The 25,078-nt window shown below is 37.4% G+C and overlaps 1 protein-coding gene across 4 annotated transcripts in view; it reads left to right on the forward strand.

Moving 5' to 3' along the window:
• Positions 1 to 25,078, forward strand: part of LOC122990569 (storkhead-box protein 2-like) — a 131,256-nt gene that overhangs the window by 61,968 nt on the left and 44,210 nt on the right. Inside the window, exon 1 of one of the 4 annotated variants that reach the window (XM_044363952.1) lies at positions 18,034 to 18,335. The exons of the other annotated variants lie outside the window; for them this stretch is intronic. The gene's annotated coding sequence lies outside the window, so the exon portion shown is untranslated. Of the gene's footprint in view, positions 1 to 18,033; positions 18,336 to 25,078 lie in introns of those variants that run through there. 4 annotated transcript variants of the gene reach the window in all.

The raw sequence follows: 25,078 nt of genomic DNA on the forward strand, positions 1-25,078 counted from the left end.
GGAGGAGGGCTGTATTTTTAAATTCCAGTGTTTTTTGTTTTGGTTTTTTTTTTTGTCTTTTCCAGAAAACTTCCTCAGCTTTAAGGTGCCCTGAACCAGAGTTATGTTTATCCATGAAGTCTAATAAACATGCTGAATGCCTTTCCCCCCTTACAAAACATTTGCAGAATCAGTGGTTTGAAAAATTTAAAGCCTGTATTGTTTTAACATATTGAAACCTGTACTTATTACATTCATGTTAGCTTGGTCTTCTACTTCCTCTAGCAGTCTTGAACAGGATTACTGCCAACAGCTGTCAATCAGCGTGGCTTGATGCACAACACATTTTCATGACTGCCCTCTTGCAGGTGGCAGGAATATGTATTGTATTACTGGAATGCTTACGCATGTGTGCTAGTAGAGCAAGAGATACAAACAAAAAGAGACCTGCCTATCATGACATTGCTCCATATTGTCATTTGAGGTCAAAAACACCAAAGAGTATCTTTAAATGAGATACACAGAAATGTACTTACTATTGTTTCTCATTTGGCTCCTTTGCTCCAGAATAAACATCAGTAAATGATTTGGATCATTTTAAGTTACATTTTTAATGGGCCATAGACGTTGTGTGCATCAACCACCAGATGGCATCTGTGAACCAAGTGGAGCCTATGTTAACACCTATGTTGCCACTCTTAAAATGGTACAGTTATGATACAGGTGCTGTAGTTCACTACAGATTCATGACTCTACTGAAAATAATTAGAAGACAAACCAATAGCGGATGCCATAGATGCCAGATGATGTCAGTTACAGTAATAAGGCAAAAAACAGGCAGTGAACAATGTTATTAAACAGCTGTTTCTTGAAATAATTAAAACTTGATTTTTAACTTTGAATTTAAGAACACAATTAATCAACATTAAGAATAATTAAAGGTTCCCTGTGGAGTTCTTGACCTCTAGTACCACTATGGAGCAGTTTTGTTTTGGGTGGTTCACCTTGTTGTTTCTCATGCATGCATGTGTGCACATGGGTGCAAAGTTTCCTTATCGATAGTCGGCCGTGTTAATGATCAATAGTCGATTAATTGTTAACAATTTATGAAATACAGTGGACGTTTTTCCATTATAAAACAGTTTTTTAACCACTGATTCTTTAAAGACTCACCCATCTGTTGACATACAATGATGGGCCTGACCAAATCCAAAGTGGTAGCCTCTTAACATCCACCCTTTTTTTTTTTGAATTTTCGCCTATTTGGTATACCCAAATGGAAAAGCTTATAACAGATAACTGTAAGGGCAAAATAAATGTATAAGGTTTCATTTGAAAAGTAACATCTTCTAGTTTCTGGAAACGTGCTTGTTTAGCATGTTGCTAAACGACAAACAAAAATACATAAGTTCAAATATGGCTAAAAAAAGTGTTTTAGGTCCTTGTTTATAATGAGTCATATTTTAATAACAATAACTACACACTTAATGCCAGAACTATGGAAATCACCACATACCTTCTACATCTTATCAACCACACCTGTATAAAATTCCAGACCACAAGGCCTAACCTTAGGGGAGTGAATTTTGAGTTTGTGGCATCACTGTTGTTCCTGAACCTCTCCAAAACGTCTCCAAGTGGCCAAATTGTGCCAATTGCTTTCACTCATTACTGCATGGCGCTAAGCCATTTACAACTGGCTTAAGCAGGTCACAGGCGACACAGTGGATGTTAGAGGTTAAACTCAGTAAACAGCTGCAGCTGCACAACTTCCAGTTCCACTGGAGAACATAAATTAGATCAGACTAGATGTGTTGGATGTATCTAAAAATTCATCATCTCATCATTCATCAAAAAGTCAAAAAAAAACTGTGTGTGTGACTGCTTAATGAGAACAGAACCAAGGAATGTGAACATGTTACATACATACAGTGCACACCCAGTTTGCTTTTCATATTACTACTTTTCATATTGATGTGTGTGTGTTACTGATATTACCGCCAACTGGTGGCTGTGTTGGAGTCTGGACTCAGATGCTAGGCTACCTGTTGTCAGGTAGGTTATGTAAGAGGCTATTCTGAAACTGTTGCCTGTGTTGCTGTGTTTAAAGAGAGGCTAATTTAGGTTGGCTAAGGTTGCTTATGTTGCTGTGTATGTTGCAGCATTTGACAGTTGGACAAAGAGGAAAAGGTGAGAAAATGTTACGTAAGGCTAGATATTTACAGGATGAGAACAGATCTTTTGATGTTCACCTAAGACAGACTGCTGAAGCCATGTATAATTAGTAACATTAGCCTGAATGGATGCCAATAGTTCACTGTGAAAGAGTTCCTATGGCTCCCCAACAAAATCAGCAAAATAAAGTTTAAGATATTCTGTGTCCAATTATAAAATTCTCTCTCAGCTTACTATAGATCATTTGAAAGTTTAAAACTGCCAACAGTAATCTGTGGGAAACTATTGGTATTTTGGCTTCTGGGGACTACTACAAAATCAATGACTCTTTAACCCTTTCAGTCCCAGCGAATGCCAGCATTTCTTTCACTGTTTAAACAAGGCTGAACTAGTGTATCTTGCATTTAGTCAACCTATTATTCTTGGTTTTAATCCCTCCTTGCATGCATTATCTAAGCAACGTGTGAGCATCAAGTTGTGTCCCACTGTTCTGAAGTGGGGGAAGATGCTGTAAAGACTTCAGTGTTGCTTTTATAAATAGTTGCCTAAGTCATTAATTGCTTATTAGGTTTCAAAACCTGAAGGTGTATAAACATTCTGTATTTGTGCCAGTTTTTTATTATTTTTATTATTAAATTATTAGGTTCTATGTTTGTCTTGGTTTATTAGGGATCAAACTCCAAAGGGGTTAGAACCCTTATATGTTTGTCCTGGTTTATTTTTATTATTTGTTTTCTGCCATAGCTCAAAGTGGCTCAAATTGCCTGGCCCATAGGGGGCACCAAAAATACAATCGTATCTTTTTTTCTTTTTTTTTAAAAATATTTTATTGCAGGAGTGCAAGAGTTATACATATGATGTTGTTTATACCTACATCATTCCTGCAACATTTATATGTTTTTAGTGTGAAATATTAATAATAAAGAAAAGAGGCAATAAAATAAAATGAATAACTCAATAATATATACATACACAAAGAAAAAGGAAGGACATTAATTCTTCTAACTCTTCAGGGCTGAAACTATCAATATTGTTTAATTATGGTCCACATATTTAATCCATTTATGCCACCGTTTCAAATGTTCCTGTCCTTGATTTCTAATTCGATAAGTTATTCTTTCCATTTACTGTTAACATTTGCCTTCCAGATGTTAAATAAAGGTGGAGTAGGTTTTAGCCAGTTCCTTGTTATCTGTTTCATAGCTGCAATTCTAAGTATCCTATACAGATATCTTTCTATTTCTAATGTAAGTTCAGGTGGTGATATACCTAAAATAATATACTTTGGTTCAGGTGCCTGTTTAATTTGATAAGTTGCCAGAATGTTTTTAGTAATGGGCAGAAAAAGAAAATATGTGAATGACGGGCATTATTTTCGCTGCACCTTCTCCAACAGTCTGTTTTAATGGATATTGTGAATTTTGGTCGTACTTTTGGTGTAATAAAAAATCTTGTGTATATTTTCCATTAGTACTCCCTTCAATATCTAGAATTTGTTGTTTTAATGTATTGCTTTATATGCGTTTTCCCAGTCCTCCTCTTATAACTGTTCACCTCGTTCTAAGTTCCACTTTGTCCTTATTGTATCTTGTGTTCAATATTATCCTGTAGTATTTTATATATTTAAGAATTTCTTGGTGTCCATATTATAGTTTTAAAAAAAATCATAAATCTTGTTAAAGGGTGCTGCTCTTTGTTTCCTTCTCTTTTGTAAAAATTGTTGATATAGTTTCTAAGTTGTAAGTATTTATAACATTTGACTGGGCTAAATCAAATCCATTTGATATAACTTTGAAGGAATTGACATCAATTTTAATTAGCATTTGTGAGTATATTTGCAGTCCTATTGATGACCAATACATTATCCATTTTGTTTGGTTTAAATTTAAGGTCCCATGCCATTTCTCTAAGATAAAATACTTCATTATTTATTTTATATTTTTTACAAATTTGTTTCCAATTGTATAGAGTGTTATTAGTCCATGTGTTTTGCCCTTTCAATTGTGTGATATCTTTCTTATCTATAAAGGGTAATGTCTTTGTTGAAAAAGGAGCTAGTTCTTTTTCTTTCATAAACCATTTAGCTTTTGTGTTATCATTAGTCCATTTCATTATGATCTTTATTTGTGTGGCATGAAAATATCTCTGGGAGTGCTAATCCACCCTGTTCTTTAGATTTTATTAGTGTTTTAAGTTTGACCCTTTTCCTTTTGTTATTCCAGATAAAATCAGTTATCATTCCATTCCATCTTTTAAAAAATTGTGAAGGAATTGAAACCAGTAGGGCCTGAATGAGGAAGAGGAACTGGGGGAGGACCATCATTTTAATTGTATCTACTCTATTAAAAATAGAGTCAGGTATTGTTTTCCACCTGTTCAGATTTTTACTCTAGATTCTGATAATTGACATCATAAATTTTGCTTAAATCATGCTGGATTGTTATTCCTAGATATTTTATTGTACTTTGGTTCTACTTAAATCTGAGGTTTCCTTTAGAATTGTCTGTCTGTTGTTTACCTATACATATAGACTCAAGTTTATGTTCATTAATTTTATATCCTGAATTATCACTATATTCTTTTATTATTTTCATCAGTTCTGGAAGTGAGTGTTCAGGAGAGGTAAAGTATAAGATGACATCATCTGCATACAGTGCTAATTTATGACATTCCTGGCCTATAGTTAACCCCTTTATTTTGTCTTGCTGTCGGATTACTTCAGCAAGTGGTTCCATACACAGAGCGAAAATCAATGTAGAGAGTGGGTCTCCTTGTCTGGTCCCCATTCGTATATGAAAGCGTCTTAACAGAGTACAATTGACTCTCACCTGAGCAACTGGGTATTTATACATTAATTTTAACCATGAAACAAATTTAGGGTGAGAACCAAATGCTTTTACTGTTATGAAAATGTATGGCCACAAGACTCTATCAAAAGCTTTTTCTGCATCAAGTGTCACCAAAAGTAGATCTTTCTTATTTTTTGTGAATAATCAATTATATTTAAAGTGCGTCTTATATTATCAGATAAAAATCTATTTGAAATAAATCCAGACTGATCTCTATCTATTATATCTGGTAAAATATCTTTAAGCCTATTTGCTATAATAGATGTTAATATTTTTTTGTCTGTACTCAGTAATGATATTGGTCAATAAGAAGATCTATCTGTTATATCCTTTCTGTCTTTATGACTAACTGTAATTACAGATGAATTCCATGTTGATGCCCATTTACCTGATTCTAAGACAAAATCATAGGCTTTTAGTAATAGAGGTGTCAATAATTCTCTGAACTCCTTATAAAATTATATATTTATAAAATAAAAATTAGTGTCTCTTTTTTTAATTTCCTAAATTGTTGTGATATTTCTGTTACTGTTTTAATAAGATTCACATTTTGTGATTATGAGACTTGTTTTAACTTAAGGTTATTAAGGTATATTTCCATTCTTCTCATATCTGTGTTGTTGGTTTCATCCTAATATACTTCCTCATAGTATTTTGCAAAAGCTCCTGCAATATCACTTTTATCTGTTAGAATTTTTGATGTGTCATCCTTTAACTTAGTAACATAAGATTTACCTTTTTGTTTCTTAAGCCTGTAGGCTAAAATTTTCATGGATTTTGGTCCTCCATCATCATCATAATGTTTTTGTTTTGTAAGTATTAGTGACTTCTTCTGTTAACGTTCTATCTTTCGGCACTTTTCTTCTTTAGTTGTTTGTTTAATTTCAGGTCATGTGAGGTCATGATTTTTTTATGTTTGTCTTCCAATACTTTTATTTGAAGTTCAAGTTCAGTCTAAATTTGTTCCTGTTGTCTTTACTGATGAACACCTTATTATTTCTTCCTTTAAGACAGCTTTCTCCCCTTCCCACAAAATTATACTGTTAATTTCTTCTGTATCATTTAATTTCAGATATTCATTTAGTGTTTTTTAACCATCTCTTTTAAACCAGCATCTTGTAAGAGGGAATTATTCATCCTCCATATTCCTCCGTATTTCCTTTCTTTGAGTTCAACTTCACTGTTAGAATGACCATGGCGTGATCTGATACAGTCATTGTTCTAATAGTACATTTGTAGGTGAGGAGAAGGATTTGAAATTCCTTTCTGGATTTTACAGGGAGGCAGTGCAAAAAAGCTCAAATTGGAGAAATATGATCTCTTTTCTTAGTTTTTGTCAGTACACATGCATTTGCATTCTGGACCAGCTGATGAGTCATTAGAGACTAGTTAGGGCAGCCTGATAATAAGGAATTGCAATAATCCAGCCTCAAAGTAACAAATGCATGGACTAGTTTTTCTGCATCTTTTTGGAAGAGGATGTGCCTGATTTTATATTACGTAGGTGAAAAAAGGCAGTCCTTGAAAATTGTTCTATGTGGGAGTTAAAGGACATATCCTGATCAAAGATAACTCCCAGATTCCTTACGGTGGTGCTGGAGGCCAGGGTAATGCCATCCATAGTAGCTATATCATTAGATAATGTGTTTCTAAGGTTTTTAGGGCCAAGCACGATAACTTCAGTTTTGTCTGAGTTTAGTAGCAGAAAATTGCAAATCATCCAGGTCTGTATGTCCGTAAGGCATGCTTGGTGCTTAGTTAACTGATTGGATTCATCCAGCTTCATTGATAAATATAATTGGGTAGCATATATAATGTAAATAGTATTGGTCCAAACAAAGAACCTTGAGGAACATGGTATCTAACTTTGGCATGCGTGGAGGATTGATCGTTTAAACTGAAATCAGTCCGATAAATAAGATTTAAATCAGCTTAATGCAGTTACTTTAATGCCAATTAAATGTTCCAGTCTCTGTAATAGGATGTGATGGTCACTGGTGTCAAATGCAGCCCTAAGATCTAACAAGACAAGTACAGAGAGAAGTCCTTTGTTCAATACAGTTAGGAGGTCATTTGTAACTTTCACCAATGCTGTCTCTGTGCTATGATGCGCTTTAAATCCTGACTTAAAATCCTCAAATAAACTATTGTTATGTACTGCTTTCTCAAGGATCTTAGGCTGCATTTACACTGAATGTCTTGATGCCAGGTTCCAATTTCTATACCCATTTTTTTTGACCATCTATTTACATCTACTCTTACAAGCGACCGATACCGATACCAGTGTTTACATTTGCTTAACACTTGAAACAACCCGCATGAATAAACAAGGGTTTGGTTACCGAAATGGAAGCAAACAATCCGCCATTTGCAATGGATGCAAACAAAACTGAAATAATAATTCAAGCTGTTGCTTTCCAAAGCATATTTAGAGGTCCACAAAATGTCATATTTTTACACATTTTAAAGTGGAGAAGAAAGAGGAGAGCAATGATCATTGCTACATTGGTTCAGAGGGATGTGTGGATGCGGAAAAGGACTCAAGATTATTGGGATCGTGTTGTTGGAACCATTGACCAGGAACAGTGGGTCAGCAACTTTCGAATGCGGAAAGAAACATTTGACATGTTGTGTGAGCGGTTATGGCCAAGGCTCTCCTATGAGGATACATGATTTTGCTGGGCAATCCCAGTGCAGAAGCATGTTGGAGTTGGACTATGGTGGCTTGCTACAGGAGCTGGTTATCGCACACTGGCACGAGTTTTGCCAGGCCATGCGATACGAGATAATGCATAATTACATCTAACTGCCAGAAGGTGAGGAGCTCCAAACCATCCTTCATGGATTCAAGACCCACTGGGGTTTCCCCCAATGCACTTGGGTCATCCATGGGAGCCATATACCTATCATCGCTCCACCTGAAAACCACTCTGACTACTTTCATCAAAAGGGGGGGCATTCTGTTATCTTGCAAGCAGTTGTGAACCACAGATTTTGGTAAGGACAGATATAATTGATATACCTAATGAAAAAACATTGTAGTAACATATGGTGGAATCATTTATTATCATCAGTTACATTGTGGTTAAATAGTATCAGTAAATTAAACCATTAAATCATTAAATAGTATAACTTCCCTCACAAAATAGTACCATGGTATTATCATAATACCATGGTTATACTGTGATAATTCAGTCACTATGGTAGTAGCATGGCAAAGATTGTATATACTCTAATAACACTATAAGAGTTTATCATAATCCTGGCAAATACCATGGTATGGTATAAATAATAAAAACACCATGTTGATACTGGGTCAAAATGGCACTTTTTTGTAAGGGGTGTGAATTGATATCATTGTTTTCTGTGCTCCCTAAATGTGTACTTGAAGTGAAAATGTTCAATGTTTTTTTTTCCCATAGTTTCACTAATATCAACATAGGATAACCCAGAAGTGTCCAAGACTCCAGGGTTCTTTGGAATTCTGATATTTATGGCATGGTAGAAGGAGGAGTACTCTTTCCAAACGTGAGTTATTTTGTCATGTACAGTCAAGAAAACATGTACATGGTTCAATGACGTGTTGCGTCAATTCTGGTGTTCAAAGGATATTTATATTATAAACAATTAGGTACATTTTTAAAAACATTACACTACACAACTCAACTCTCCACTCTTTATTTACTCATAAGTATTGATTATGAGTAATTATTTGTTTAGCTCTAACCATGAATATCTGTAAACCTTTATATGCCAACAATGGCAGAAATTTTAATAATTTCAAAATCCATTACTGTTACCCAGAATGACATTTTTCATGTGAGAAATCATAAGATTCACTAGAAAAATCAAATGACACTGAAAATAAATCCCTGTTGTTGAATTATATACACAACACTATAATGAAGATATAAAGTGTTTACATTAACAATTTTTGCCTTTTTTTTCTATTTTGAAATCAAGCACAAATTCCCTCTCTCTTATGCTTTTAAAAAGTCAATAACCATGACCTGATCTGTTGTTTATCCCATATCTAATCTTACCATAATAATTGTTTGTACATTTAAGTAATGACATATTTGGATTTAGGATTTTAGGATCATGACCAATCATATAGACAGTTTTTGTAATGCAGTATGGATCATTGATATTGTCGTACAATTAAATAACTGAAAACCTTAACCTGGATTTGCATTGTCATGCCATGATCACATTTCTCTTCAGTATGACAGCTGTAATTATATATTTTCTGATTTTTCATGACCTCAGATCCAAGACACACAAGTGCCCATCATGCTGCTAGGGGATCCAGCTTACCCACTTTGGTCATGGCTGATGAAGGGTTACCCTGAGACTGGGTATCTGACCGAAGACCAGGGTTACTTCAACCAGAGATTAAGTGGGGCTAGAATGTCGGAAGAGTGTGCATTCATTCGCTTAAAGGGTCGATTGAGGTGTCTGGCAAAACGTCTTGATGTAGACATATCATTGGTCCCTACAATCATCTGTGTATGTTGCACTCTGCATAATGTATGCGAAAAACACAACAAGGCATACAGTGCATGTGGATCCCAATGCAGCTGGACCTCCTGACATACCAGCAGAGGCTGTTGACCCATCGGGTGTTGCAGACACCCAACCATTAAGAATCAGAGAGGCACTGACTGAACAATTAGTCACATATAGGCTACTGTAGGCTAAAACTGTAATGACGCGGGCAAATGTAAATGCCAATTTCATATTAATACATAGTTTTATATTTTAAGCATTTTATTTTGACACAGTATATATATTTTTTGCTGAAAACATGAGTACAGCAATGTTACACTGAAAGTGTCGCAATTGTACAATAATAAAGTCAAGTCCACATTCTTCATGCTGAATTTGTTTTTAGTTAAACTGTATTCAGTGACTCGAATGGAATAGATCTTGAACCCATAACAAATACAAAGGCAAACATGACATTCAACATCCAGACTGGATGACATAACTCCTCTAGTTAACAGGAGAAAGCTCAAATGCTTGTATGCTACTAACACCTTTCATTGTTTCATTGGGGGGGTTGAACTACACCTATCATCTTGTTATCAGTATAGTTGGACTAGTCATCCTGAAATGGCTGGGGAGTTGCAGATTGCGGTTGGGGGCTGCTTGGCTTTGACTGAGCAGGAATGTTGGCTGAGAGTAGATGTGGGCCTGGTGAGAGGGTAAAGGTTAGGTATCATGGGGAAAAGGAGGAGGGAGGAGGGTATGATCCTCTTGAAAAAATGGAGGGTGTGAATGGCGAGAGGGACTACCAGAAGCATAATCCTGGTGAAGGCGAGGAAGAGGGTGGGCATCATTTTGGTGAAAAAGAGGAATGGGGCATTTGTGATCCCAGTAAAAGAGAGCAAGACAGGCATGGTCCTGGTGAAAGGGAGCAGGATGGGCATAATCTTGACCAAACCAAGGGAGGGTGGACATGATCCGGGTATGAGCTTGACTGGATGGTACGGCCTGGGTGAAGGGGTGGCATCTCAGGCTGGTGAGATTGTCTTCCTGCAAGGACCTGTGTAAACAGGGTCATAATCCTTAACTCGTGGGTGTGCTGTGCTGCTTGCAATTTAAGCCGAAGCTTGGTGTCATCTGTCTCTGAGAGGGAATCTTTAATCTTCTGGCCAAGCATCTCCACTGTGGATTCCATTTTGTTTTTCCCCCTCTTGCGTGTTGTAGATGCACCTGTAGAAAGACATAATTAATTTCTTTATATAGTGAGCAAATTGTTTATGGATTACTTTATTACTTTTCTTTATGGATTACTGCACTGTGCACCCCTATCATTCTAGCTGTCTTGTTCTTTTAACAATTTTGTGTAAAAGGATGTACAATACCTTAAATGACTGAAATAACTATTTGTAAAAACGAGAGACAATATTTTCTGAGGAACAATGACTACTATGGCATTATGAAATCGTAACGGATCCACTACACTCCTGTTGGTGTGTGCCAGGTGTTGGTGTTGAGACCCTTGATGTCACCTCTTTGGTGGTCACACTGGATGAGGTTGTTTTCTCACTAGATGAGGTGGTCTCTGGTGTGTCAGGAAGCTCATCTGGTGAAAGGCAAATGTTGTCTTGTAACATAAAAAGTGACTGATATAAAGATATTCAAAATTACCCTCAACAAACAGGACTAACATTACTGAACTATATAGACTATAATAACAAAAACAAAATTTTTGATATAGCTTGTTGTATTGCCGTAGCATATTATTTAGAGTATTGTTGTCATCACCAAATTAGAAATGACATTACGATACTCAGCTAACTAGCCAGGTTAGGTTAAGTATGTGATGTCATCATGCTTATGTAACAATAATTAGTAATGATGATAACTAGCCAGCCAGTAACATCATTACACCCTTGTTTCTAAACAAATAGGCTAACGCTAACATTATTGATAATATCACATCACTTTTTCTCATCTGACAATGGCTAAACTAATGTTATATGCCAGCTACTTTATTAAATGTCAGCAATAACTTTAGTTCTTCCTTACCAGTAATGTAATCACACTCCGTGTCTTCCCTGTCTACTGACGATGCTGCTTCTTGTCGGGAGCTATCTAGTATCTCAGGTGGTCGGCAGCAAGGTTTGTCACCTAAAATGACTTCCATTTGGTCATAGAAGGGGCATGTAATACAACCACTGCCACTCTTGCTGTTGCGGTCTTTAACCTCTTTGTATTTCGCTTTTAAGCTCTTGATTTTGCGTTGACACTGTATCCACAAGCGTTTAAAACCTCGCTCTCCCATACGGGCTGAAATTTCTTTATAAACTGATCTGTTTTGGTATAAACTCTGTATTTTGGCCTGCACCGACTCTACACCCCAAAGGTTTAAAAGACAGGTAACCTCGGCAGGTGTCCACTGGCTTGAGCCCTTGTCCTCCATTTCACTTTCACTGTACTTGTTTGTTTTTCAGCAGAGAGTAGTTGTGCACATGAAAACATTATACATAATTGAAAATGTGGAAAAGTATAAGATGGTTGCATTTTCAATGACATATGAATCGCAATGACTGGGAATATCCGATCTGTCCATTTAGATGACAGTTGCATTGGCAGATATCCGATTAATATCAGATTTATTTCCACATATGATTGAGGCTTGAAATGGATCTGAGAATATCTGATTCCATGTGCTTTTTTCCTGTTTACACATTCATAATACATATCTGATCTGTGCCACATGTAAGCAAAAAATTGGAATTGGGTCACTTGTACCAGGCACTGTAAATGCAACCTTAGAGAGAAAGGGAAGATTAGATATAGGTCTATAGTTGGGTAAAATGCCTGAATCAAGAGTAGGCTTTTTAAGAAGAGGTGTAATTACAGCTACTTTAAAGGACTGTGCTACATATCTGGTTAATAATGACAGATTGATAATATCTAGTAAAGAAGTGCTAACTAAGGGTAAAACTTCTTTAAGCAGCCTAGTTGGGATGGGAGAAAAAGAGTCTAAATATATATCAGGTTTTACAGCTGTTTCTGTGGTTCCTGTGTTTGAGGATAAATTAGTGCCAGTTGGGGGCAGGAGGTGATGAATTAAGTCTCTAATTGTTCAAATTTTGTCATTAAAGAAGCTCATGAAGTCATTACTACTGAAAACTATAGGAATACATGGATCAGTAAAGTTATGACTCTGTCAGCCTAGCCAAAGTGCTGAAAAGGAACCTAGGGCTGTTTTTATTTTCCTCTATTAATGATGAATAATAAGTGGCTCTGGTATTAGTGAGGGTCTTCTTATATATTTTAAGACTATCTTGCCAGACTAAACGAGATTCCTCCAGTTTGGTGGAACGCCATATCCTTTCAAATTTTCACGATGTTCGCTTTAATTTGCGGGTTTTGGGAGTTGTACCATAGCACCATGGGATGAGAGAGTCTAAATATATATAAAAAGAGTATAAATATATATAGACCATGGTACTAACCAATAGGTTAGCACCATGGTAAAAGAAGATAATAAAACAATAGTTTTATTATCTTCTTTTTTTAAAGGGGCAATGGAGTCGAGTGTCATTTGCAATGAGCCAGCCACTATCAAAAAGATTATCAATTTAGGAGGGACTAAAGTTAACGTAGGAGTAGTAGTTGTATTGAGACATGGCATTGGATGCAGTACTGATGGAATGGCTTCCTTAAATTTAAACACTATCAGATGTCTATCTCATAGTGCTGTGTCTAATGGTGTTAGTCCAGTAATAGGAATTCAAACGTTATTGAGTAATGGTCTGATATAATATGATTTTGTGGAAAAACTGTTAAATATTCATTTTCGATGCCATAATCCAGAATAAGGTCAAGGGTGTGATTAAGACAGTGAGTGAGTTTGTATACACTCAGAGAAGCCAATTGAGTCTAATAATGAGATAAATGCAGTGCTAAAGCTATTAAGTAATTAGATTGTTTATTAATACAGCTTTAGATGGCAGAGATCTAATGTTTAAGGGTCCATATTTAATCCTCCTATTTTGTTGTACTATTGCAGTGGTGATTATTTTAGATTTAATTGATTTAAGTGGTCAGGGGACACAGTTTCTATGTGGTTTTGGGTGGGTAACTGCTCTAATGGAAGCACAGAGATGAGTCAACATTAATTTTGGTGACCTCCAATTGGCATAATCAGGAGTCATTCCCACCGACATGAATAACAATCGTACCATATTTACACTTATCCTTAGCCAGCAGTTATAAATTTGATTCTATATCACCAGTATCAACCTTATCATCCTATCGCTCTCTAATAACGTTAAATGATAACACTGATGTGAAAATTTATCAGTGGATTCACAGTCAGAAGTTGGGGTGAGCATCTCTCGCACTCATGATGGTCTTTAAGGCTTCAACAGGAAAATAAGTTTTAAAATCCAGTAATGCAACCTCAACAAAACTATGATGCTAATAGTGGTCGATGCTTTTCCTCCAACTTTAGCAGTCCTTAATGCTACATGTTTTATTGTTCAATTGGTCAAATATTTGCTAAAATACAGACACAAGGTGGAGACAAACAGCAGAAATCAGCCAAAATTTGATTTGATTTATTGATTGGGACAGTGTGCAGTTTTAAACATTAAAGATGCACTGCACCAGAGTTATCTCAAAGCTAATTTGCATTCGTATGCAACCCGATGAGGGATTGTCTAAAAACTCAAGTTAGACTAAGTTAAAAATCCGACAACGCCACCCTGGGAATTCCACCCAGGGAATACATCAAATGAATTCTTACTTCGATCACACAGGCAAGTTTCACAAAAAGAATTAACAGAGACGTGGTTTTTTTTAAAGGGTATTAAAAAGAGTTGTTGTTTTTTAATCTTCTTCAATGATGTAGCATATAATAAATGGCGGTAAAAAATAGAGGATGTAAAAAACATCAAACTGAAGAACATTAGTAAGTGATCCTAAAATAATTTTAAAAAAACATATTAAAAAGATTTAAAAAAAAAAACAAAACACATAAAATAGGGAGGTGGAGGAATTGACTAAAAAAAGGAAACATACAAAGGTGTTACAGTTTAGGTTGGCGTTAACACTACAAACAAATCACAATATATATGCACACAAGAAGTATAAATAAATAAAAGCACAAAGCCACCTTTTAAATGTTAGCACCACATCTGTATGAATCAGCTAGTTAAAAACAATAAATAATTTACACCAAGTAAACTTCACAACCACCACCAAATGTAAAACAAATTAGGAGTATACTAAAAGAAATAAAACATAAATACACTAAGATCACTGAATAAAACCTAGCACTTAAAACTCAATAAAAGAAACTAAAAATCAAGTGAGTTTCAGGTATAACAAAGCAGCACTGGCAGTCACAGCTGCAGAGACAAAAAAAAAAAAAAAAAAAAAAAAAAAACAGGTTAGGCCAATCGTCTCTTTTTTTTTTTTTTTTTTTACATTTACCGAAACACACAAGGATAAAATAAGGTTACCTCGGCTGTATAACTCAAATCAATACCATCAGGCCATGGGGGACACAAAGTGTGAGAGCATGGCACCAAACAGAGCAGCAGCAGCAAGAGGAAGACAATGGATAACTGTGCTACTCTGTTAATGTGCCACTGATTGGGGAAACTTGGTTCTGGTGTGTGGGACAGGAAGCGACTGGGATACTACAGCTATGTAGCGACCTCAAATGGTGGGGAGGACTCAACCTGTCGGTTACACGTAGTCCCCCACAATCAAAACATACAACAGCACAACAACAAACAGTAAAAGCAAAAAAACAAAACAAAACAAACAAAACAAAACAAAACAAAACAAAAAATTAATAATGTAAACTAGACTCAGTGGTCACACAGCTGATTCGTCTTTAGTTGATTTTTTAGTTTGGCCTTGAATGTATTGATAGAACTACAGTTCTTCATATCATCAGGTAGGGCATTCCACTGAGTTTTGGCTTTCACAGAGGAAGCTGACTGCTCAAATGCAGTGCGACAAAATGGTATGGTACAATCTTGTATAGATGATATTCTGGAGGATCTAATAGAACTTACTGAGCGAGTGTACACAAAGTCACATAGTGGAGGAGGGGCCAAACCATTTAAAATTTTATAAACTAGGCACAAATTTGAGAATAATCTAAAATTGTCAAAGCTCAGTAAATTGTATTTCTCCAGTACCCTACAGTGATGGAAATGCACTGGATTTTTGTCCAGAGTTTTTAGAGTTTGTTTGTATAAGGACTCTAGAGGTTTTATGGCTGTTTCTCCAGCCTGCCCCCAACATGTGATACAATAAGACATATGGGAAAGAATCATAGCATGCATAAATATCTTGGCTGCGTCCAAAGAGAGACAGTTTCTAATATGTCTAAAATTTGTGCTTTATGGTTTTAACCGTTTTTTAAACATGTTTCATGTTAAAGTTCAAATTTGGCTCCAGTACACACCAAGATATTCAAAATCAGTAACTATATCAATTTTTTCACCTTTGATGAAAATATCAGCATTAGGAGGTTTTACCATAGTTTTAGAGAAAAACATACCTTTTGTCTTGTTTACATTTAGACTCAGACATGATTGATCAAGCCAATGTGTGATCCTTTCCAATACAATTGTTAGCTTAGACAGGAATTATAAAGACAAAATATTGCAGACAAACACTTTGTTGTTGCTAGGAAACATACAGTGATAACACTAAGATGTAGCTTTACTGTACTGGAACTATTACATGTGTTGTATACATATATTATACAACACTTAGTTCCGACCAAGCAATCTAATTGGTCAACTAGACATTTAGAACGTGCTCAAATCAGCATGACAGCACACCTAGCCGTGCTCAAATGAAAAAAGCCTCATCGCTAAAAAAAACATTACTCCGCCATTCAATAGAGCTACAGACTATGACGTTGCGCTAACAACAGTCATTTCTGGTGGTTGATTTGAATTGCGGAGATATATGAACTTGGCAAACTGTTTTTTTTCTGTTGTAATTTCAGCCGTAACTGTCACGTTTGAAGATGTGTACTTAAACACGGTGGTCCGACCTATCTGACGTTTCTGTTGGCTTTATTTTATGTACTGTGTTGTTTTACGAGTGTCTTTGGTTTGTTTTGTTTTGTTGGGGGGTCTGCGGTGAAAACCCGGAGCGGAGTTTTGAGTTGTGTTTATGTTTGTGAAACTGGATTGAACTGAACTGATTAGGGGTTGTGGGAAAAACAAAACAGACCCTTTGCCGAGTGGACTGAACTCAGATTGTGGGACGAGTTACACAGTCACACACACACACAAAACCCGAACCCTTCTTCACTCGTCATCGTTACCTAGCACCCCCATACACAGCAAAACTTAGCCATTTTCCCTTCAGATGAGAGTATATCTCAACTTCCACGCCGACATCTTCCATCGGCTGTGCTGGTGCTACGGCGCTACTAGCTTAAAAATGTCTGTGAAGTTTGCGGACAAAGTAGCTAGATCTGTCCATGGAAAAAATATTTTTTCAGCAGATATCTTAGTTACAACGAGATTGAGCTAGCAAAGCAGTTTTGTGTTTATATGTGAGGTATTTATTCAGTTTGGGAAATGCCGTGATCTCCAGAAAGCATTAGCTGAAGTTGGCTGGTTGAGTCATCAGGGACTAAAAATCGTCTCTGTTGCTAGGTCGTTACTAAGGGTCGACCTACTTGCTGGAGTAGTTAACTAGGTTTTATTACATAGGATTCTACTGACGTGAGTTATTATTTTCCAGGTATTAGTCATACCCCATATGTATTTCCATGGAAACGGAGATAACACAAGCAAAAAGTTTTTATTTTTAAAGCGAACTGCCTCACAATACGAATGCATTTTGTTTATATTTTTTATTTTGTTGATAAATGGTGACGCTTACGGAACTCGGCGCAAGCGCCTCGTTCGACCGCATCACTGTCGTGCCAACAATGACGGTAAAGCACACCCCCTCGTGTAATATTGCTTAATTATCATACATATTTAGCATATTTATATAAGTAACCATTCCATAGTTCTGGAGTGTTCTGTTGGCTGTATCTCTGTGTGTGTGTGTGTGTGTGTGTGTGTGTGTGTGTGTGTGTGTGTGTGTGTGTGTGTGTGTGTGTGTGTGTGTCCTACATCCAGCCTTAGTGTTCTAACTGGGTCACACCAGAACCCAGCTGCTGTACTGCAACACCGGCTAAGAGCATGTGCACACACACACACACACACACACACACGTAACAGAGATGTATGCAGCAGCGCAGAGACATGTTACAGAGATCTTAAAAGGAAAAGACTGTGGAGACTGTGTGTATGTGTACGTGCGTGCGTGCGTGTGTGTGTGTAAATGCAAGAGTGATCGCAACAAAGAGCAACTGGGGATGCGTTGTTATGGCAACCCTCTCGGCAGCCCGCCCACAAGCTTGTATGTCGGAGTGAGGGAGGGAAAAAAACATAGGTGCAGAGTGAGGCGGTGTGTGATTGGTCACACCCCCTTGTCTTTGTGTGGCGCAAGGGATTGTGGGTAGCCCTTGACTGAATGCTCATTTGTGTGTGTGTGGGAAAAGAGGGGAGGGGGTCCTAGAGAGTGTGTGTATACGCGTGAGAACAGAGAAGGAGGACGCCTGCGTGTGTGTGTGTGTGTGTGTGTGTGTGTGGGGAGGGGGAGGAGCAGCAGCGTATGTGTGTGACAGAGGATGAGCTAGTGTGTGTGTGTGTGTGTGGGTGAAAGGGAGAGAGAGAGAGAGAGAGAGAGAGAGAGCTGCGCTACCATCAGAAGCTACTCTGGGCCCTTAAACTGGATTCTATTTTTTACTAAAGGCGTGGATTACTATTAGCCAAGGTATGAATTTGCGTGTCGCATTGTCTGTTAGTCTGTCTCTCTCTGTGTGTGTCTATTTCATCGTTCATTAGCTAGTTTGCAAGCAACAACTGCTAGTTAGCATTAGCAACACAGCGTCATAGCTCTACAGAGAGACAGAGGAAGGGACGAGTGATAGAGGGATAGATGCACACATACTGTAAGAGGGACACATAATTTAGGTTTACAGACAGCAAGAGAAAAGGAGGGAGAGAGAAATGGATTGTGAGACAGAGATGGTAAGAGGGAGGGAGAGTATGACAAAAGGAGGGGGTGTGGTTTAGTCTTGTGGACAAAGGAGGCTGGCTGATTGTTTACTACCACTGCAGTGAGAGAGACACGGGCGATCAATGTACCTCCATACTCTCTCTATCACTCTCTTTTTTTATTCTCTCACCACTCTGCTTCACACAGTTGCTCTCTTCTCTGCATCACATTTTTCCTCTCCTAATCTCTCTCTCCCAATTTATCATTTCCTCTTCCTCCTTTCCTGACAGCTCTTTCACTGTTTTTTAACAATCTAATAGTAATGGAGTGAGCAGGGCTGTAAAGTAACAGCTGCTACTATAAAATGGCTCTTCTTTACCCTCATCACGGTGATTTTATTGGCATGACTGGATCAGACAGTGCACTACTGATATAGAATCGGGAAAACAAGAATAAAACTCAATAGTTAATGTTTTCACTCCAGACTGATGACAAGTACACAATAACGTACTGTATTCTGTCTATAATGTGACTTTGGTCAGTCTGTTCATTCTTCACCAGCAGCAAGAGAAGAAATGAAAGCAGTAGTAGTCATGGTAAAAAGCAGTGTTAGATATAGGAGGAGCAGCAGCAGAATCTGTTATACAATAACTACAACAGGCAAATATGTTACAAGTAGGGAGACACAACGGAGAAGAAATCTACGATATTGGCTAGAATATTTGATGACCCTGATTATAAAACATAAAAGTAGAACATGAACTACTTTCATCACAGCAGACATAATTTCCACTTTTGTGTCAGGCTCTTGGAAGCGGTGGGAATTATTTTCTCTGACAGACTGTCTGTTTGAACTCCTTATTATTTGAGACACCGGCCGTTACTGGCGGCTTGAAAGACGATTTGGTCATGGTTAGACCCATATAGCATGAGCACTTGAATCCTAGTTCACCCAAGTCGGGTAAGAGCATGGGCGCTTGAGAGCTCCGCTGGCCGAGCCGGCTGACCTCGAGTTAGCCTCCCCCACACATGAACGGGATCAAATCAATTGATCACACGGCATCTCTAGACTTTCCTAATGTTATTGGACTGAATGGATCAAATTCTGTTAATAAAGAAGAGTCACGTGATGACCCTGGAAGTTGCAATACCTAGTGCAGCTACTACGCCAAATCGCTTCACAGCCCAGCGCCGTTGCTGCGGGCTTATTCAGTCCCCACTCTGTCACCTCTCTCTTACTTGTTGGGGCTTCATTTCCACTGTGGAAGTACAGTATGTTACATGAATCAACCTGCCGCCAGTTGAACTGGTCTTTCTGATCACTTTTAGGGCTGATTAACGCTGAAAGACACATTATTAATGGACTTAAAGAAACTCGCTAGCCTAGCAACAATAAGGCTACTAACAACCCACCTCCAGGGTTTAACGAAATATTTTTCCCCACTGGCATACCTGGCCAGTAGATAACGAGTTTTACTGGCCCCTGGTATATTTTCACAGGCCCGGCAGCCAAAAAATGAAAATAACTAATTTTTTCCCCATAAGTTTGGTTTTTAATCATACATAATATGTACAACAGTGAAGTTCCCTTTTAGATTTGGTGGTTTTCCTTTAGTTATTGATATGTAATGTTGATATATTACACAAATATGCAAAATATAATATTTGGCACATATTGGATCAGTAAATGAATGGTGTATAAATGTAGGCTTCTCTGAATTTTGTATAAAGCCAGATAGTATGGAATACATAAGGAGAAAACAGAATTTATGATAATATTTCAGTGAGTATGGAAGACCTTGATAATAAACTTAAATAAATTAACATGAACAATTAAATAAATGCTGAGAGATCTGCAGAAATGTACTAACTGAACAGTGAGAGAAAGAACATAATGTCATTTGTTTGTGTTCACGCTGGGTTAAACCTCAGGTTAGTTACTTTAGGTTTAAACTAGGGATGTGAGTTTCGGTTAATTTTGGTGTTGACAGACCGACACCCATTAACCGGTAACGAACTGGTTAATTTTTAAGAAAAGTTGTGATGTAGTTTTCATTTGTGAGAGCTGTCCAGTCGGTGGTCAGAGCTAGCTTGACTTTTAGCTCATCCTTCTCCTTAAAGTGTTTTTCAATGTGTTTAGTCACAGTAGCTCTCAATGGCATAATGTACTCAGGCTCAAGGTACGAATACAAATAATAATATGAATACAAGGCAACCCTGATTATAAGACAACCCCCCCTTTTCCAACAGCTGTTTTGGGAAAAATAACGTTACTTTCTGAATGTAACTTACATCATAGTATAGTTACATAGTCACATACTCTCCAACCAAGCTCTTGGAAGCGGTGAAGAGTTATTTTCTCTGACAGTTAACATTTATATGACTGCCTGTCTTTTTGAGCTCTTTATCATCTGTCACAGTGGTATTTGGCAGCTTGACATATTCCATTTCTGCAGTAGAGGCATCGGAAGATGCTTTGGACCCGTTTTCACTTGTCATGAATTTATTTCCTCCGTGGTAGAAAAACACATTACATGAGCCTTCAGAAACTCCTGCAGGTTAAACTGGGCTAACAAAACGCTTTTAGTGCTGACAAACTCTAACACACTCACTACACAAAAATCAACCCATAATGCAACACTCAGTGTAGAAGATGGCTTTTTCAGAGCAACAGCTGTAATATCTGTACTTTAGGAGTGATTTCTGTGGTAGATGTTGATAAAGCTGGCAGGAGCCACAGAGATGAAGGCTGCACCTCAATAATGTAATAAAAAACACTCCTGGTGATCCGCAGCAAGCATTTTGTTGGTTTTAACTGAACTGTATATGTTGTCAGTTATAAACCTTGGTAATTAACACTTAAAAAGAGCTGTGTGTCTCCTGCAGAGGCTACTGCTGTCAAAGTCATACAGAAGACATGTCTATGCACTGAGGATGCTAGCCGGCTGGTGAATTAGCCAGCAAACTGTGCACGACATAACGCAATCGCTGCAGTCTTGATATTTCCATGAAAAAAAACCCTCTTTCATTTTGTAGTCTTGTAAGTTTCTTTTGCTGACATTTTTTTTAGCACTGGTGTTACAACGTATTTGGTGACCCAGTAGATTCACCAATAAGAGGCTAAGGGGCTAACAGCCGTGTATTTTAGCAAATCACAATGTATCAGATATCTTGAAAACGATGACATCTCCTGAAACGTGTTCATGTCACAGACTTTGATTGGCTAGTCACTGGTCTGCCAATCAACATACTATGCATAAACTTCTACTGTCTCGGGGCATCAGATTATGTCAAACCCTGTCTTTTCTCCCTATGGTGGCCGGCTTTTCACTCTGCCTTAGTGTGGCCATTCAGAACATACAAACATATTCTGCCTGTCACTACAGGATCTGAGTCAACTGGGGATGTGAGTAACAGATGCGCAAATGGGACTGCCATCTTGGACAGCTAGGTACGGCAACACCACTTGGCCACACCACATACACCCGTCCAACTCAATTGCACCCTGTTAATGTACGTCCACTAAAAGTGCTTGTGCAGAAAGTGTAGCTTAGGGTTATCTAAAAGATTTTCAAAGTCATGGCTGAATATTTAGATGATTTCAACTTTCACAGGATTTCCGAGCAAGAATTCTCCTTGAGTGAGACTTGGTTAGACACAATAACAAACAGGTCGGATCAAGTGAAAGGTAAAGAAAAATGTGTTATTTCTCTGTATGGTCCTTTTCATAACATTGTCAGACACTTATAATACAATCTAAGCCTGTCAGTGGCATATATGGAGATACTGGTAGAGAGATAGTGTGTTATTGTTTACTGTTATTGCCACTTGTTATAATTTTTATGATTCTGCGCATTGATAGCTCTTTTTTAATCTTTTTCTGTGCATTGTGATGTGCCACGGTCAAATATGCGACCAAAACATTTTTTTTTTAATTTCAAAAGTGAAACAATAAACATTGCTATTTTTTACTACATTCATTTGCATTTGTTTAAAGTTTGTCATTACCAAAAGCTAAAAAATGTCTGGCCCCTACCCCTACATTTCTAGGTTTTAAAATCTGGCCCAATTGAATTTGTAATTGAATTGTGATTGATGATGTTTGGGCCACAAATGGTCTTCAGGTAAAAGTGAGGGTCTGAGAACACTTGTATATACACATGACACACCACACATTATCTCTGAATTGGGCAATTGATAATTACTCATGACATCAATATGACCAAGTATTTAATAGTTATTAGGAGTGATCATCCAATACCCATATGAATATCACATTAACAGTGCATTGTATACTTATACACAGCATTTAATGCTGTACTTTGGAAAAGAAACAAAAGGAACGACACTTAGTCTACAACCATGCTAGTGGCTCTGTGAGGTTGCACAGCAGTGCTTTGCGCTAAATGCTAACATCAACATGCTAAAAGTACTCACTGTGACAATGCTGATATTCTAATGTTTAGCACCTATAGAGAGCCAAAGTCCTGACATCATGTCCAGGCTAGCCTCTTTTCCACTAGCTTCTGTAGCAATGTCTCATTTAGGATGTCTCTTTCATCAGTCTTTCTAAAAAATGAAGCCTGTTCCTGGGGTTTAGGTCTACTTTCTATCTTCAACTTGGCATCCATTACAGCAGTTGCTATAAGGAATTGAAACCCTCTTGATTTTAACACAATATAACAATGATTACTTTGTAAGCACAGAAAAACTAGAGCTGTCATGAAAAAAATAGAAGTGCCGGTCATCGTAATTTGGTTTCGTCCATATCCATAAAACTCAATGCTTTTGTCAAAAGTCATTTTTTCAGCTCTCTAGTTGTAATCTCTATAGTGAAAACCTTGTTCTCTCCTCTCTGTCCTGCTGTTATTACAGACATGTCTGACCCCTCGACTTGCCCATGGACCCTTCTCATCTGTAAAGATCTTATTAACAACGATATTGGATTGTTTTTCAAAACACTTAACATAGCAAGCCCCACATCATACTGTTGAGAAAGGCTCTGTTCCAAGGCTGGATTTTTAGTTATTGGTGAAGTTACAAATATCAATGGAATTTTGAATGTTTTCTTATTTCTGGAACAGAACCTGGAAGTTCTGGTTTTACTTCAGTTCTTTATAATGTTTACCATGTTCACCATCTTTTTTTAGCTTATTAGCATGCTAATGTTTGCTCATTTGCACTAAGTGTAGCTGTGGCTGATGGGAATGTCTAGAAGGTACTAGATGAATAGTTAAAGGATCACCAGAGTTCACCAGAGTTTAGAATGAATCCTCAGGGGGTACATGAATGGCTGTACCAGATTTCATGGCAGTAGTTGCTGAGATATCAGTCTAAATTAAAGTGGCAGACTGTCAGACATTCCAACATTACCATCCCCAGAACCACATTGCTAGCTGTGTTGTATAGTTATCTTCATTTAATATTGTACTCTTAATTTAATGTCAAGGTGATATTCATATGGGTGTTGTTGAGGACTTACTCTGTTTTTAGCCTTTTCTCTTTATTTTAACTTTGTCACTTAGATGAAGAAAACCTTTTTGTACTGTAGTATAGTGCTATACTCCTTTTGTAATGCTACGTTATTATTTAACCTCTTAATTTACATTTTGACACTTAAGTCTCTTTGGGCCTGAGATACAGAACTGACAACTTACTGAGATGACTTGTTTGTAACAAGGTATAAAGTACTGTAGGAAGAGAGAGAGAGAGAGATCCTCTCTTTTCTCTTCATCAATCAATCAATCAATAAATCAGTCTTTATTTATATAGCGCCATATCACAACAGAAGTCATCTCAAGGCACTTTTCACATAAGAGAAAGAGAGAGGGAAAGGGGGAGGGGGGACAGAAGAAAAACAATCACAACAACAACGCGCACATGTCCTAGAATCAGCAACGTGTGGAGCAAACTTTTGTTCAAACCTTTTGTCTTGTTCTTCAAAATAAAGGAGTTTTTGTATAATTTTCTCAACAGTACCTTGTGGTCACTCCTAATGATAGAATGACTGAGCATGATTGTCCTCCAGCATTTTTGGAGTTTGATCCATACTAGAGACTAAAAGTCAAGATATCTTTGTCTCTGCTGCTTCAACATTGTTCATAGCAGTGTTGCCGACTTAGCGACTTAGTCGCTAGATTTAGCAGCTTTTCAGACCCCTTTAGACCCCTAAGCGGCTAGTGACATATCTAACGACTTTTTTGACAGACCTCAACTTCTCTCCTTGAAGGGAGACGCCATTATTTCTCAGTGAATGAGAGCTAATGTGGCTCTCTGGATTGACTGTTCAGTGGGTGGGACAGAGCAGCAGCACGTTCAATGGACCAATCATCAGCCAGTCAGAGATGTGAATGAATTGTGAATTTATGTACCTAATGATCAGTCATTGATCCTCACTGTTCTTTATTCAAAATGATTTAACTTAACAGAGTTAACAGTAGTGAGTTTATTCCAATGCACGATCATCTATTCATGAATTGTCAGTTAGAGTTGATGCAACCTGCATAAAACGTTTTTTT

Source organism: Thunnus albacares, chromosome 10, assembly GCF_914725855.1.
Source record: "Thunnus albacares chromosome 10, fThuAlb1.1, whole genome shotgun sequence".
Classification (NCBI taxonomy): Eukaryota; Metazoa; Chordata; class Actinopteri; order Scombriformes; family Scombridae; genus Thunnus; species Thunnus albacares.